Raw genomic sequence first — 17,332 nt, 5'->3', positions numbered from 1 at the left:
CCACTTTCATTGAATTCCAAGGTTTTTTTCTTTTGCGATTTTCCCTACTCTGACTTTTTAATACATCCTTCACATCTTGTCTCTGGCTGGTTCGACAAGTGGAGCCATGGAGTTTGAGCTGTCTAAGCAGTAGGAGAAAACAGTTGACCAGATTACAAGCTTTTGTAATGGGATGATGGTACCTGTCTGAGGAGCTACCAAGAAGGTGGAGTTTCAAATGGCACTGAGAACAGAATCCCACTCCAAATAGGGAGATGAGTTGGAGGATCCTGTGAATGGCTTTTCTGAGAAGCTCCTGCAGCAGTTGAGGAGGAAACCCCTGGATTTGTGATACCTGTGAGGGCATGAAGCAGTGTCTCTGGTCATAGACTGACCCCAGAGGAAAGGAGAGAAGAGAGAGAATTCCAGCTGCAGTTGTCAAAATTAAAAATTGAGGCTGAGAGGGGAGCCAAACACGCTAAGAACCTTAGCTGAGAAGAAACTTTTGATGACTCATGAACTGAGGGCCTCATTTATGATGCCCTAGTGGCGCACTGCACCACCGGAGTGTCATTTTTTATGACGCTCCAGTAGCGCAGTGTGCCAGCCCATATTTACCACCTTGTGTGGCTTTTCATGGCCTTGTAAATATGGACTCCTTTTCACGCATAACACTGAATGAAAGGGGTGTTCCATGGGTGTTGCTTGGGGTAGTCTCACACAACACCCATGGAACCCAAAGGAAACAGACATATTCCCAGATTTACTAGTCTGTGAATCCATCAGATTCCTAACCCACCTTAGGGGTGGCAGAAAAGTGATGCAATGGAGACTAATATCTTTAATTGCTCCCTGTTTTTCCTCTTTCTATGTGTGCTACATAATGCAGAAAGAGGAAAACACCCCCTGTAATTGTTTTAGTGATGGAAGGTGTCCCTTCCTGCACAAAAACAATAATCCCCTCAATGCATGTACCCTGGCACCATGGTGTGAGGATGCCTGTTTTGGCATATGACAGCAATTTGTGAACCAGTGCAGGAGGAGAGGACAGAAATATGCTGTATCTTGTGGATGTGGAGCATTTCTGCCCTTTCCCTGTGACGCAGGGTGGCGCAGCTATGCACTAGCTGTGCTGCCCTTTACCACAGGCCTTGTAAATTAGGCCCAGAGTCTGAAAGAACTGGAACTTAAACCCAAGCAGGCATATTCCAGCAGTGATGGTGGCAGAATACATATAGTATTTGATGGAAATACAAAGGTTTGAATACACAAAGATCTAGTGCCCAGGTTTGTGGTGGGAGAAGACATTGATAAGTAGTTTTCTGCTTATGAAGTTGCACTGAAGATACACAGGGTTCCTGAGGAGCACTGTGGGACGGGTCTGTGGAAGCACATGCCAACACTTTGGAAGGACACAGTCTTAACAAGAGAGATTGGGGACCAGACCAAGCACACTCCCATGAAAGCCATTTTGATTGCCAAATTTGGTCTGACTCCTGACGAGTATTGCCAAAGATTCTGGGACAGTCAAAAGCTCCCCAATGAATTCTGGGTAGATTTCATTGATTACTCCAGTAAGACACTGAATGGCTGGCCGCAGGGGCGGCAAAGTCAATGATTATGTTGGTTTGTGCTATTTAATCTTAAGAGAGCACATGCTCAGTATCTGTTTTACATAGTTGTGCCAGCACCTAGTAGACAGTAAGCTGACTGATCCCAGGAAGCTTGCTAAGGAGGCGAATCTGTGGGCTAGCACCAGAGTGTCCAAGAATGTATCTGGAGGAGTACTGTAAAGTCCCCCAAAATAATTCCCAGGGGATTAGTTGTAACCAGTCCCAGTCTGATTCTAAAATGAAAGGGTTCTTTGACCATGAAATAGAACAGAAAGGTGTGTGCCCAATGTACAAAGTGGTGTTCTAAGTATGGCCACTCTAAGGGTGACTCCAAATGTCCCATAAGGGCAGAGCCCCCCCCCCAACTGGGTGGGACAGTGTAGGTCTCAGGGAGGAAGCAGTCTCAGCAAGTTTTGGTGAACAGAGAGGGGTAACCCTAGTGTCCCTGGGGGATAAAGATATGGTGCCAAAAGCCAATATGCCTGCCAATACTTCCAAGTATAGGCAGTGGGTCTCCATTAATGGACAAGGGATGGAGGTTATGAATGACACAGGAGCCAGCATGACAACTGTCAAATGTCAGCTGGTGTCAGCAGAGCCGGTCCTACCGAACACATTTCACCAAGTTATAGTCACCGACAATTGTAAGACCCATCTACCAGTGGCTCTGGTTCCCTTTGAGTGAGGGGAAAGATCTCAGGTACTCTGAAAGTTACTGTGAGTCCTGGCATGCCTGTAGATTGTCTGTTAGGAAATGACATGGAACACACTACCTGGAGTGAGGTAGAGGTCAGGCCTCACTTGGAGATGATGAGATTGCCTGAGTGGGTCTGTATGATCTCTGGTTTTTGGTTGCCTGGGTAGGTAGTCAATAGTGTCAGGAGCCTCGAAGAATGGCCCAGGCAACTTCCAAGGAGAGGGGCAAGGGGTAGGGAAAACCAGTTCCTGAAGTTCCAGAAGTAGAGGTTGATGGGGTCCCTGAGGAGGAGGACCCTGAGCCAACAGTGACAGACATTGCCACCCTAGGTGGCCTACCTGAGCTTGCTGGCGGGCAGGTGAGGGTGGGCCCACCAGGGAGGAATTCTGAAAAGTGCAGAGAGAGTGTCCCATTTTTAAGGGCTACAGGCGATGTAGGAGATAAAGCCTGTGGGGGTCACTTAATCTACTGGGAGGATGATCACTTCTATAGCGCGCCTAAGCCTCTTGATACTAGGGCAGTCCTTGTGCTGGTGGTCCCCCAGTGTTGTCAAGGCTTCCTACAGGGTTTAGCTCATGACATACCCCTGGCAGGATATTTAGATCAAGACAAGACCTTTACCAGGCTTGCCATAAACTTTTATTGGCCCATAATGAAGACGTCCTCATATACATTCTGCATGTCATGTCCCACCTGTAAAGTCAGAGGGAAGTCAGGGGAAAAGCTGAAAGCTCCCCTGATCCTACTTCCCATCATTGGCACCCCCTTTAACCCATTCGCTGCCATGCCTTTTGCCCCTCCTGTGCCAGGCCTTTTTTTGCCTATTTGGAATACTTCTCTCTTAGGCTGTCATAACTTTTTGTCCACAAAAGCTATCCATGCCGAATTTGCGTCCTTTTTTTCCAACATCCTAGGGATTCTAGAGGTGCCCAGACTTTGTGGGTTTCCCTGAAGGAGGCCAAGAAATTAGCCAAAATACAGTGAAAAGTTCATTTTTTTCAAACAAATGGGACACAGGGGCTGCAGAAGAAGGCTTGTGTTTTTTTCTCTGAAAATGGCATCAACAAAGGGTTTGCGGTGCTAAAATCACCAGCTTCCCAGCTTTCAGGAACAGGCAGACTTGAATCAGAAAACCCAATTTTTCAACACAATTTTTGCATTTTACTGGGACATACCCCATTTTTACGATTTTTTGTGCTTTCAGACTCCTTCCAGTCAGTGACAGAAATCGGCATGAAACCAATGCTGGATCCCAGAAACCTAAACAATTCTGAAAAGTAGACAAAATTCTGAATTCAGCAAGGGGTAATTTGTGTAGATCCTACAAGGGTTCCCTACAGAAATAAAAACTGAAATAAAAAAATATTGAAATTGAGGTGAAAAAAACTGCAATTTTTCTCTACGTTTTACTCTGTGACTTTTTCCTGCAATGTCAGATTTTTGAAAGCAATATACTGTTACGTCTGCTGGACTCTTTTAGTTTCAGGGATATATAGGGCTTGTAGGTTCATCAAGAAACCTAGGTACCCAGAGCCAATAAATGAGCTGCACCCTGCAATGGGTTTTCATTCTATACCGGGTATACAGCAATTCATTTGCTGAAATATAAAGAGTGAAAAATAGCTATCAAGAAAACCTTTGTATTTCCCAAATGGGCACAAGATAAGGTGTTGAGGAACAGTGGTTATTTGCACATCTCTGAATGCCGGGGTGCGCATACTAGTATGTGAATTACAGAGCATTTCTGAATTAGACATCTTTTTTACACACTCTCTTATATTTGGAAGGAATAAATGTAGAGAAAGACAAGGGGCAATAACACTTGTTTTGCTATTCTATGTTCCCCCAAGTCTCCCGATAAAAATGGTACCTCACTTGTGTGGGTAGGCCTCGCGCCTGCGACAGGAAATGCCCCAAAACACAACGTGGACACATCACATTTTTCTACAGAAAACAGAGGTCTTTTTTTGCAAAGTGCCTACCTGTAGATTTTGGCCTCTAGCTCAGCCGGTACCTAGGGAAACCTACCAAACCTGTGCATTTTTGAAAAGTAGAGACCTAGGGGAATCCAAGATGGGGTGACTTGTGGGGCTCTCACCAGGTTCTGTTACCCAGAATCCTTTGCAAACCTCAAAATTAGGCTAAAAAAACACGTTTTCCTCGCATTTCGGTGACAGAAAGTTCTGGAATCTGAGAGGAGCCACAAGTTTCCTCCCACCCAGCGTTCCCCCAAGTCTCCTGATAAAAATGATACCTCACTTGTGTGGGTAGGCCTAGCACCCGTGACAGGAAATGCCCCAAAACACAACGTGGACACATCACATTTTTCTACAGAAAACAGAGGTGTTTTTGCAAAGTGCCTACCTGTAGGTTTTGGCCTCTAGCTCAGCCGGCACCTAGGGACACCTACCAAACCTGTGCATTTTTTTAAAACTAGAGACCTATGGGAAACCAAGATGGGGTGACTTGTGGGGCTCTCACCAGGTTCTGTTACCCAGAATCCTTTGCAAACCTCACAATTTGGCTAAAAAAACATGTTTTCCTCACATTTCAGTGACAGAAAGTTCTGGAATCTGAGAGGAGCCACAAATTTCCTTCCACCCAGCGTTCCCCCAAGTCTCCAAATAAAAATGATACCTCACATGTGTGGGTAGGCCTAGCGCCCGCGACAGGAAATGCCCCAAAACACAACGTGGACAGATCACATTTTTCTACTGAAAACAGAGGTGTTTTTTGCAAACTGCCTACCTGTAGATTTTGGCCTCTAGCTCACCCGACACCTAGGGAAACCTACCAAAGCTGTGCATTTGTGAAAACTAGAGACCTAGGGGAATCCAAGATGGGGTGACTTGAGGGGCTCTCACCAGGTTCTGTTACCCAGAATCCTTTGCAAACCTCAAAATTTGGCTAAAAAAACACATTTTTCTCACATTTCGGTGACATTAAGTTCTGGAATCTGAGAGGAGCCACAAATTTCCTTCCACCCAGCATTCCCCCAAGTTTCCTCTTAAAAATGATACCTCACTTGTGTGGGTAGGCCTAGCGCCCGCAACAAGAAATGCCCTAAAACACAACGTGGACACACATCACATTTTTCTACAGAAAACAGAGGTGTTTTTTGCAAAGTGCCTACCTGTAGATTTTGGCCTCTAGCTCAGCTGGCACCTAAGGAAACCTACCAAACCTGTGCACTTTGTAAAACTAGAGACCTAGTGGAATCCAAGATGGGGTGACTTGTGGGGCTCTGACCAGGTTCTGTTCCCCAGAATCCTTTGCAAACCTTACAATTTGACAGAGAAAACACTTTTTCCTCTCATTTTGGTGACAGAAAGTTCTGAAATCTGAGAGGAGCCACAAATTTCCTTCCTCCCAGCGTTCCCCCAAGTCTCCCGATAAAAATTATACCTCACTTGTGTGGGTGGGCCAGGTGCCCGCAACAGAAAAATGTCACAAACTTATATAGAGATTATGGGGATAGCACAGCGAGTTGATAAGCACAAATTCTTCTTTTATACATCTTTAGGCGGACTCTGCTTTGGGGACCCACACAAGTGAGGTGTCATTTTACTTGGGAGACTGAAGGGAATGCTGGGGAGTAGGAATTTTGTGCTGAAGCAGTGATCATACAAAGAAAAGTCAGGAAAATATGCTTTTTAAGCAAAATTTGAGGTTTGAAGAGGAGTCTGGGTAAGAAAATGTTGGGGGATCCACGCAAGCCACACCTCCCTAGACTCCTTAGGGTGTCTAGTTTGAAAAAATGTCTGGGTTTGGTAGGTTTCCCTAGATGAAGGCCGCACCCAGGACCAAAAACATTGGTGCCCCCTCTCCCCCAAACACAGGTAGTTTTGTAATATATCATTTTGATGTGTCCACATACATCTGTGATGTGCCAAACACTAAAATTGTGAAAAGAAACGCACTTAGGTTATGTAAAAAAGATCCCCTCACCCACCAACCAAGTTGGTGGCATGCTTCATCATCAGGGTCCCACCTGAGACACCTAGCGTGTCACAAGTGTGCTGCGACGCCTGATTACAGCGGAGCAGGTTTTTTAATTTTTACCACACATACTGGTTTGGTTTGGCATGAGGGAGAGTAATGGTTCAGTAGATAAAATTTTATTAACAAGAGATTTCACAAAAGCGAAATGCACTGTTAATAACTGAAAGGCTAAAAAACTGAACCAATGACTCACAGCTCGTGAGCTGTAAAGCCACGGCAAGGCACCAACCGCTTTACAGTCCATTCACACACCTTTCATACATCAAATGCACCATTCACTCCGCCAGCCATGGGCCCAGCACATTACAACACTCGCAACGACAGACAGCGCCAGTCAAGGGCCCATCACTTTCACACGCCCACATGCCTGATACAGCAATCACACCAGCTGATGAGTGTGTGGACTGGCGTTTGGCTGGCAACGCTGGCCAAGCGCCACCCCACCCATACCGCCAGCCAAGCGCCACCCCACGCATACCGCCAGCCAAGCGTCACCCCAAGCACACCGCCAGCCAAGCGCCACCCCACGCACACCGCCAGCCAAGCGCCACCCCACGCACACCGCCAGCCAAGCACCACCCCACGCACACCGCCAGCCAAGTGCCACCCCAAGCACACCGCCAGCCAAGCGCCACCCCACGCACACCACCAGCAAGCGCCACCCCAATCACACCGCCAGCCAAGCACCACCCCACGCACACCGCCAGTCAAGCGCCACCCCGCGCACACCGCCAGCCAAGCACCATCCCAAGCACACCGCCAGCCAAGCGCCACCCCATGCACACTGTCAGCCAAGTGCCACACCACGCACACCGCCAGCCAAGCGCCACCCCAAGCACACCACCAGCCAAGTGCCACCCCACGCACACTGCCAGCCAAGCACCACCCCCACACACCGCCATCACTTTTTTTGTTTATAAAAAACAAAGAAACCACTAACTAATTATAAAATAAGTACAAAACTACAAACACAAAAGCTCTAACTTAATACATGACAGTAATGCCAACCATGAAACTGAACATATGAAAATATAAAATAGGCAGTTTATGCTCACGGTATTTCCCAAAAGGTTTTCCTGGTGTGGTAACTTCTAAAACAGCCGGGCACACACAGCCCAGGCTTTGAAGGGCAGTCGGGGCAGTACATCCGGCTCTCCCTTCGGATTGCTCTCAGGGCACATACTCTTTTTTGGGAGTGGGAGGAATGTGATCTGAAAAGTGCCGATCTTTCAATCTAACCACATCCTCCACCACTTCTACTCTAGGAACTCTTGCCTGTTCCACCACAATAAGGTTTTTTATCTCTGACTCCTGAAATTTAACAAATGTCATCCTTGACTCAGGTGAACAATCCTTGAAGACAATAAAAGCAGTAAAAGTTGCCAGATGAAATAAATGTAGTGCCAACTTTTTATACCAAATGTAAGACTTACGAAGAGCAGTGTAAGGTTCCAACCTCTGATCTACTTTATCAACACCACCCATGTGCCTACTGTAGTCCAAAATACACACAGGTTTGCGCACTTCCGCAAGCTGACCCCAAACAGTCACAGGGGAAGTACTCTCATCATGGATGATAGATAGCATGTACACATCCCTCCCGTCTGAAAATTTCAGAGCTAGCAGCTCATTATTCCCCAAGGAACTGCACTATCCCCTCTCATGTTTTTTACAGACAAGTTCCCTAGGATAGCCTTTCCGGTTAGAACGGATTGTGCCACAAGCAACAGTGTCCACTCTAAACAACTCCTTGAACAACTGCACTCTAGTGTAGAAATTATCTACGTACAAATGGCGACCTTTGTTAAACAGTCGTCTACCAAGTTCCCACACAATATTTTCGCTAACTCCAAAAGTGGCCGGACAACTAGGAGGGTCAATACTGGAATCCCTACCAGTGTAGACCCGGAAATTATACACATATCCTGTACTGCTTTCTGACAGCATATACAGTTTACTCCCATACTGTGCCCTCTTATTAGGAATGTACTGCTTAAAAACTAAACACTCCTTGAAAAGGACCAAAGACTCGTCCACACTTATCTCTTTGCCTGGAACATAGACCTCTGAAAAACGATCTACAAAATGATCAAGGACAGGCCTAATCTTAAAAAGATGGTCACAATCAGGGTGACCTTGTGGCAAGGCTAAAGCATTGTCTACAAAATGCAGCATACGAAGAAGAAGCAAATAACGATTACGTGTCATAGTTGCAGGAAATATAGCCGTTGCCATCAAGGGACTAGTAGACCAATAAGAAGCCAGTGACAGCTTCCTGATCAACCCCATCAAAAAAGTCAAACCTAAAACCTTTTTCATCTCTTCCAGATATGTGGGAACCCACTGAGTAGCTCTAGACTGAGGCCTAAGTCTGGCAGCGTTGTCCCTCAAATATGGCTCTGCATACAAATTAGTCTGCTCCACAATCTCTTCCAAAAATACATTGTCCATAAACAAGTGAAAGAAATGGACAGGCAAAAAGTTTTCTGTATTGACTCTACACCCTGGGAGACCAGTAAATGCAGGTAACTGTGGCTGCTCCATGTTTGGGGCAATCCAGGTGTCAGGTCTTCTAATGGGAAACCCTTCAGCCCAAGGCTGCTGCACTCTTGGCACATCAATGTCCTCCTCTAAAACAGGCCCTTCATCTGCACTGAGAGTAGCTTCCTCATCAGAAGAACACTCTCAGACAGAAAACTCACTGCCAGAATCTCTCACTTCCTCCTCTGCCTCAGATGCCGCGTCAATCTCATAATATCTAAGGAACATTTCACACACAATACTGCATTTAGTACACCACCTACAAACATGTCATTCATGTATGTCAACAATACACCTTTGGAGTAAATTGCTTTCACTTACCTAAAACATGCAACTATGCAAACCGCAGGACAACTACTGCCAAAACCGCAAGGATCCACAGCAAAGGAAGCAAAAGCTATGAACTAGAAAACAAAGAAGAAATAGACTGTTATAATCACAAATACAAATACTTTGCCAGTTGACAAACACCCCGCCACCAAGAACTTTTGAAATTGTCCCTGGTGCCTAAGTGGCTTCTGCCCCACTAGGAGGCAGATGGGCCTAAACAAAAATAGGCTGATCTGCCCCCAAGTGGGGCAGAAATGGCCAACGGCTCTGTACCCTGTTGGGGGGGGCAGCCCTTGCCAAATGGGGCGAATGGGGGTTCCCCCTGCACAAAAAAAAACAAAGGGAACGAAAACAAAAATCTCTGACATCTTGGTGCCTTCTTCCCCCCTTGGGGGCAGGTGGGCCTAAAACAAATACGCTGATCTGCCTCCAAGGTGGGCAGAAATGGCCATCACTAGCGTGCCCCCTTTGGGGGGTGACCCTTGCCAAAGTTGCCACCCCCCCACACAAAACACACACACACACAGGATCCCTGGTTCCTAAGTGGATTCTGCCCCCCTTGGGGGCAGATGGGCGTAAAAAAAATTGGCCGATCTGCCCCCAAGAGGGGCAGAAATGCCAACAGTTCTGTGCCCCCTTTAGGGGGCGACCCTTGCCAAAGGGGGCAAAAGGGGACACCCCCCAGCACAAAACAAAAAAGTGGAACAAAAATAAAATCCCTGGCGTATTGGTGGTTTCTGCCCTCCTTGGCGGCAGATGGGCCTACAAAAATAGGGGGGCATAGATGGTCAATACGAAATTTCCCCCCTTTGGGGGGGCGACCCTTTCCCAAGGGGTGCCCCCAAACACACAAAACACACACACACACCACACAATCCCTGGTGCCTAGTGGATTTCGACCCCCCACGGGGGCCAGATCGGCCAAAAACATGGCCGATCTAGCCCCGGGGGGGCCGAAAAATATAAAAAATTATTGCCCCCGGGGCAGCGACCCTTACCTAGGGGGTCGCTGCCCAAAAACATAAAGAAAATTAATTCCCTGGTGTCTAGTGGATTTCGGACCCCTCCTGGGAGCAGATTGGCCAAAAAATCAGCCGATCCAGGGGGGGCAGAAATAGGGAAAACAATAGTCCCCAATGGGAGTGACCCTTGCCCAAGGGGTCGCTCCCAAAAAACATAACCAAAATCAATTCCCTGGTGTCTAGTGGTTTTCGCCCCCCCCCCGTGGGGAGATCGGACGAAAATTCGGCCGATCTGCCCCCAGGCGGTGCGAAATAGTAAAAAAAATAGCCCCCAATGGGAGCGACCCTTGCCCAAGGGGTCGCTCCCCTAAATCGCATTAAAAAAGAATCCCTGGTGCCTAGTGGGGATTCCTGCGGAATCCACTGAAAACAGGCACGGGGGAAAGGAAAAACCTTTTCTTTTCCCCCGTGTCTGTTTTCCCCCACAAAACCCCCAAGAAGGGAAGGAATCACCTGTTTTGGGTCCTCTCCCTCGACGCGCTGGAAGTAAATGGCTTCCAGCGCATCCTCAGCAATACTTGATGACGTCGGCACGCTGTGAGCACGCTGACGTCGTCAGATTGCCGAGGGAGTGTCGGGGTGGAAGGGGAAGGGATTCCCCTTCCATCCACGACCGGGGGTGGTGGTGGGGGGCCCACGGGGGGCGAGCTAGTGCTCCCCCCTTGGATCGGGTGCAGGACGAGGTGATCTCGTCCAAGACACCGGGGAACCAGTGCCTTGGACGAGATCACCACGTCCAAGGCACAGAAGGATTTAAAAGGGTGGACATTGATGTCATTGGTCCATTGGAACCCAAGACAGTCCTAGGCAACAGGTTCATCCTGGTCTTGGTGGACCATGCTGCATGCTACCTAGAGGCAATCCCTCTGAGGGACCTTTGGTGACTAGAACTCCGATGGGGATCTTTAGCAATGTAGGGTTCCCCAAAGAGATAGTGTCTGACCGAAGAACTAAGTTCATGTCTGTCTGCATGAAGTCCATGTGGAACTCACAAGGTCACCATACCCTATCATCCCCAAACAATCTTCTAGTTGAGAGGCTCAACAAGACATTGAAGGGCCTGAGGCCATAAGCATAAGTGGGATGTCCTTTTGCCATGCTTTTTCTTTGCCTACAGGGCGGTGCCACAGAAATGATTAGGGTTCAGTCCCTTTGAACTTCTTTATGGCCACCATATCAGAGGACCTCTGAACATTGTCTAGGAGGGGTGGGAGAAAGCTCCCAGGAAACCGCCCAGGATGTGGTCAGCTGCATGTTGGTCTTCTGGACCCAGATGTACTGCTTCTGGAAAAAGATCAAGAGCAACCTTGAGGCAATCCAGGAGGTAATGAAACACTGGTATGACCAGAAGACCACTTTGATAGAGTTTCAACCTGGCCAGAAAGTATGGGTCATAAAACCAGTAGAGCCCAGAGCTCTCCAGCACCACTGGCCTGGACCCTACAAAATCAAAGAGTGAAAGGGGGAGGCCATTTAGTGGACATCCAGACCTCTAGAAACCCTTTAAGGGTGATCCAAACTCAAGCCTCACTTTGAGAGGTCCGAAGTGAGCATGCTCTTTGTGAAAGATGAGGGTATGGAGGAGGAGACTGAACCTCTCCCTGACCTCCTCTGTATGCAAGAACACATGGAGTCAGCAGAGGGTGTCCACCTCTCTGTCACCCTGACCCCAGACTATCAGGGAGACTGTTACCAGTTGCTAGGACAGTTTGCCTCACTGTTCTCACTCACCCCTGGGCTCACACATCTGTGTGTCCATGATATTGACACAGGAGACAGTCCCCCTATAAAGAACAAAATGTACAGGTTGTCAGATAGTATGAGAGCCAGCATTCAGGAAAAGATCTCCAAGATGATAGTTTTAGGGGTGATTGAGACATTTAAGAGTGATTGGTACCAAAGGCCACCCCACTGGGTACCAGACTAGAACTTTGGTTCTTCGTGGACTACAAAGGCCTTATTTCCATCACCAAGACTGAAGCACACCTCATCCCCACTGCTGATGAGCTCATTGACAGGCTAGGCACTGCCAAATTCCACAGTACTTTGGATTTAACATCAAGGCACTGGCAGATAGCCTTGACTAAGGGAGGAAAAGAGCAATCAATTCTCAACCCCAGAGGGCCGTTACCAGTTCCGGGTGATGCCCTTTGGCATGAGAAATGTCCCTGCTTCCTTCAAATAATTGGTTAATAGGGTCCTGACTGACAAGGTTTTCTGTGCTGCCTACTTAGGTTCCATTACTGTCTACGGTGCCAGCTGGGAGGAACACCTGCAGAAGACCTGCAAGAGGTGCTTCAGGCCCTGTAACAGGCAGGCCTGACAATGAAGGCCAGCAAGTGCCAGATTGGGTAGGGTTTTGTGGTGTATTTGGGACACTCAGTAGGTGGTGGAAAGGTACAGCCCTCCAGGCCAAGAGTGAAACTATCATGGCCTGGCAACCACTTAAAACCCAAACTGAAGTTAGTGCCTCCTCTGTCTCACTGGCTACTACAGGAAATTCGTTGAGGGCTATGGCGCCATTGTTGCCCCCTTATCTTTGCTGACTTGTAAGAAGCAGCCCAGATTGGTAATCTGGACAGAGTCCTGCCAGAAAGCCTTTGATTCTCTCACATTGCTAAGTGCACAGCACCTGTGCTCAGGGCCTCTGACTACTCAAATGAGTTCATTATGCAGATGGATGCTTCAGAGCACAGCATAGGGGCAGTCTTAGCACAGCTGAATGAGGAGGGCCTAGACCGACCAGCAGCCTTCATAAGCAGGAGGTTACTTCCACAAGAACAGCGGTGGAGTGGCATTGAAAGAGAAGCATTTGCTGTGGTATGGGCACTGAAGGAGCTGGGACCGTGCCTGTTTGGGACTCACTTCCGGGTTCAGGCAGATGACAGGTCCCTCAAATGGCTCATGAAAATGAGGGGTGAAAATCCTAATCTCTTGAGGTGGTCCATCTCCCTGCAGCGAATGGACTTTATGGTGGAGCATCACCAGGGACTGACCACACCAATGCTGATGGTTTCTCCAGATTCTTCCACCTTAGTACAGAGAGCTTCCAAGGGATTGGTGTCTCTCCCCACTTTCAGCTGGGGGGCACGTTAGACTTCACAGCCTTAGGGTGTTCTTCCCCCAACTTTGTTGCCTGCCTCCCTCCATTTTTCTGGTCTCGTTTTTTCAGGTTTTAGAACTCTGTACAGTTTACCACTGCTGACCAGTGCTTAAGTCCTTATGTTCTTTCCTCTAAAAATGATTACCTTGTCTCCTACCCTACTGGCATATTTATTGTAACTATACATCACTGGTAAAGTGCACCATATATACCCAGGACCTGTAAATTAAATACTATTACTGGGCCTCCAGCGCTGGTTGTGCCACCCACATAAGTAGCCCTTTCACGATGTCTCCGTCCTGCCATTGCAAGGCCTTTTGGTGCAGTTTTACTGCCACGTCAACTTCGCATTTAAAACCCTTTGCCACATTTTAACTCCCCTTTTATTTTACAAATGTCACCCCTAAGGTAGCTTCTATGTGACTCACAGGGCAATATATCTAAAAGGCAGGACATGTATTGGTAAGTTTTACATGTTTTAGTAGTGAAAAACTCCCAAAGTAATTTTTCACTATTGTGAAGTCTGCTACTCTCGTAGAACAGCATGGGGAATTCCCTTATATACTTTTAATTCGTAATTTCTGTTCTGAAAGGAGTGTTGTTGTCACGTTTGGTATGTTTGGAATCGGACTGAGAAATCCTGCTTACAGATGAAGTTGGATTTAACATTGCTATTTTAGAAATGCCACTTTTAGAAAGTAGGAATTTCACTGCTATTACTGCCCTCTGTGCTTTACAACCTGTCTCCAATTCACAGTTTGTGCTGGTTGACAGCTCCCCTAAAGCCTTCCATCCAGACAGCCATAAACACAGGACACTTAGCTCCATCTGCATCCTCATTCATCTGCATACTGATGGGTCTTCCAGGGCATTAAGGGTGGAAGGACTCTCATCCAAACTTCAAAGGGTAATGGACTGACCCCACAAAGGACTGATAATCCCGCACAGATCTCCTGGCAGGCAGGATTGGGCCGAAAAGGGGGCTGGTGCACTTCAAAACCACTCTTTGAAGCCTTCCCGACTTCAAAAGCACATTTAGGTATCGGGTCTTTGACCCCATCAAATCAGACACTTCTGGACCTACAACTGAACTCTAACTCTGTCAGAAGTACTGTGATTCTGCTCAAAGGACTCAACTGGACTGGTTTTCTGGAAGGACTGCTTTTCTACAGCTTCCTGTCTTTGCTGGAAGGACTCCGCCTTTCCACCACAAGTGATCTCCAAGGGCTTGTTAGCTTGCCTCCTGTTCCCAAGTCTCAGGGACATTAAAGACTTGAAACATCTGCAGCTCGACTCTGCAAGCTGTGAGTCTGCCCTGCCTTGGAAGGTGCTCTACCTTCTGTGGTGTTCATCGGAGCTGCTGCAAAGCAATGCAAAGCTTTGCAAAAGCTTACCACACAGCTGCCAGCTTCACTGGACTCACCACCAAGTAGTGCGAAGCCCTACAATGCGCAGCTGTCAGCCCATCGGACCCGACAAACAATGACGCCAAGCCCTGCAAAGCCTCACCGCACAGCTCTCCTGGATCGATGCAAAGCAACGCCAAGCCCCGCAAATCCCCGCCACACAGATCCCTGGGATCAATGCAATGCTACACCAAGCCTCGCCACAGAGCTTTTCAGTACCGATGTTGAACAATGCAAAGCCTTGCAGAGCAATGCCACACAGACCGCGCACCAGGATTTAAGGTACTGTATTTAGTGTGCCTAAGTGGGTCCCTGTAGTCGACCCACACTCCGCTCGGTTGGTCTGAACTTCTGACTTTGTCCCTGTCCAGCGCGATTAGATAACCACAGTTGGTGCTTTGCGCTTCTATGCGCTATTTTCACCTAAATCTTAAACAATTGCATAGCTCAGGATCTACGTATTGGGTGTTTATCATTTTGGTCTTGGTTTATTTACGGAATCAAACTCTATTTTTTAACCTCGTGTGGAGTCTTTTTGTGGTGATTTTACTGTGGTTCTGTATGAGTTACTGCACACATACTTTACACATTGCTTTATAAGTTAAGCCTTCCTGCCTGCTATGTGCCAAGCTACCCGAGGGTGATCACAGGACAATTTAGACTGTGTTATGACATACCCTGACTAGGACCTACTTGGACAGGGTGCATGCTTCTGCCATCTAGAGACCCAATTTCAAACAGTTAACTTTGGGGATTCAATCAATCAATCAATCAATCAGTCGCATTTATAAAGCGCGCTACTCACCCGTAAGGGTCTCAAGGTGCTGGGGGGGGGGGCGGGGTCAATGCTCGAAGAGCCAGGTCTTGAGCTGCCTTCTGAAGTGAAGGTGGTCTTGTATGGCGCGAAGGTGGCTGGGAAGGGAGTTCCAGGTCTTCGCTGCTAGGTAGGAGAAGGACCTGCCTCCGGCGGTGGCTTTGCGAATGCGGGGTACGGCTGCCAGGGCTTGTCCGGTCGAGCGTAGGGTGCGAGGAGGAGTGTAGAAGGAGACGCGGTGGTTGATGAGTTCTGGTCCGCGGTTGTGCAGGGCTTTGTGTGCGTGGGTGAGGAGTCTGAAGGTTATACTCTTGTTGACTGGGAGCCAGTGGAGTTTCTTCAGGTGACCGGAGATGTGGTGGTGGCGGGGTATGTTCAGGATGAGGGATTCCTTATTAAATTTAGTAAGCTGTAATTCCTAATTGAGAAGGAGTAGATAATTCATGTTTAGTACCTAAAGAATTGTAAGAAAAAATCCTCTTTAATGGTAAAGTCAGATTTTTTGTTACAAATTTGAAAATTGCACTTTTAGAAAGTTGCAATTTTCCTGCTCTTAGCCTTGTATTCCTACAGCTAGTCTCCAATACATGTCTGGGCTGGGTGGGAGCTGGTCTTTCTGCATGCCCTCTAAATGACCACACACAAAGGGAACTTCAGTGTGACTGATGGTGACATCCAGGCCAGGATGATAGGAAGGGGCTGGCACACCTGAAAAGGCAGTGTTCTGCTTCAACACAAAAGGGCTGCATACCTTCCCGTAGTGAGGCTGGAGCCAGAGCAGGGCAGGAAGAATGGACCTCTGTGAACTATCTTTAAAGTCCTGGGACCTTGGAAGTGTTTTTTGGCTTTTAGGCTCTTCATGACTTCAAATGGGCCCATTCGCTTCTGAACCACACCGCTCACTTGAAGAATCAGCGTGAGCCACCACAAGTTTGTCTGTTCACAAAGCAAGCACCACAGCTCGCAACGGTGAGTCACTAGACTGACTGTCCACAACGCCTGCACCTCTTTGTGCCCATGAACTACCTCCAGCATTGCTCTCCTCTCACCCGGCAAACTTCTTCCCCACAAATGGGACTCTAGGCTCAATTCTTGAGAGGGAAAACTTTCAGCAGGATTTGTCTGCAACTGTATCTGACCCATTCTCCATTGCAATCATCTTGAACTTTTGGATTTATCATGGTGTGGCACAACCAGATAGCCCCAGCTGGTGCTTTATTCTTTTAAACACTGCATTTCAGTTTTTTCTCTAAAAATTCATATTTAGACTTCTACTTATTGGATTTTTGTCATTTTGATCTTGTTTTGTTCATTAAAGTTGGGTCTAATTTTCTAACATGGTGTAGTATCATTTTAGTGGTGTTTACACTGTTTCACTGTTTAAAGTGGTGAATAAATACTTTACACATTGCCTCTCAAGTTAAACGTGCCTGCTCTATACCAGTTTACCAGAGGGTGACTACAGGTTAATTCAGGGTGTGTATCCGACCCTGACTAGGACTGTGGTTCCTGCTTGGACAGGGTGCATACCTCTACCAACCTTAAACTTAATTTCTAACAGTCACTGTTAGACTTTTAATCCTTGGTGTGGTCTCCCTTATTTTTTTGCCTCTGTTTCCACGTTGTTGATGTGTGCTGGACTCTGATTTTGCTGTTTTTGTTACTCTGGGCACTTTACCACTGCTGACCAGTGCTAAAGTGCAAGTGCTCCTTTACAAAATGTGTATTTAATTGGTTTATCCATGATTGGCATATTTATGTAATTTATTAGTAAGTCCCTAGTACAGTGCACTAGAGGTGCCCAGGGCCTGTAAATCAAATGCTA

Source organism: Pleurodeles waltl, chromosome 2_1 (genome assembly GCF_031143425.1).
Source record: "Pleurodeles waltl isolate 20211129_DDA chromosome 2_1, aPleWal1.hap1.20221129, whole genome shotgun sequence".
Classification (NCBI taxonomy): Eukaryota; Metazoa; Chordata; class Amphibia; order Caudata; family Salamandridae; genus Pleurodeles; species Pleurodeles waltl.
This window is presented reverse-complemented; position numbering follows the sequence as displayed.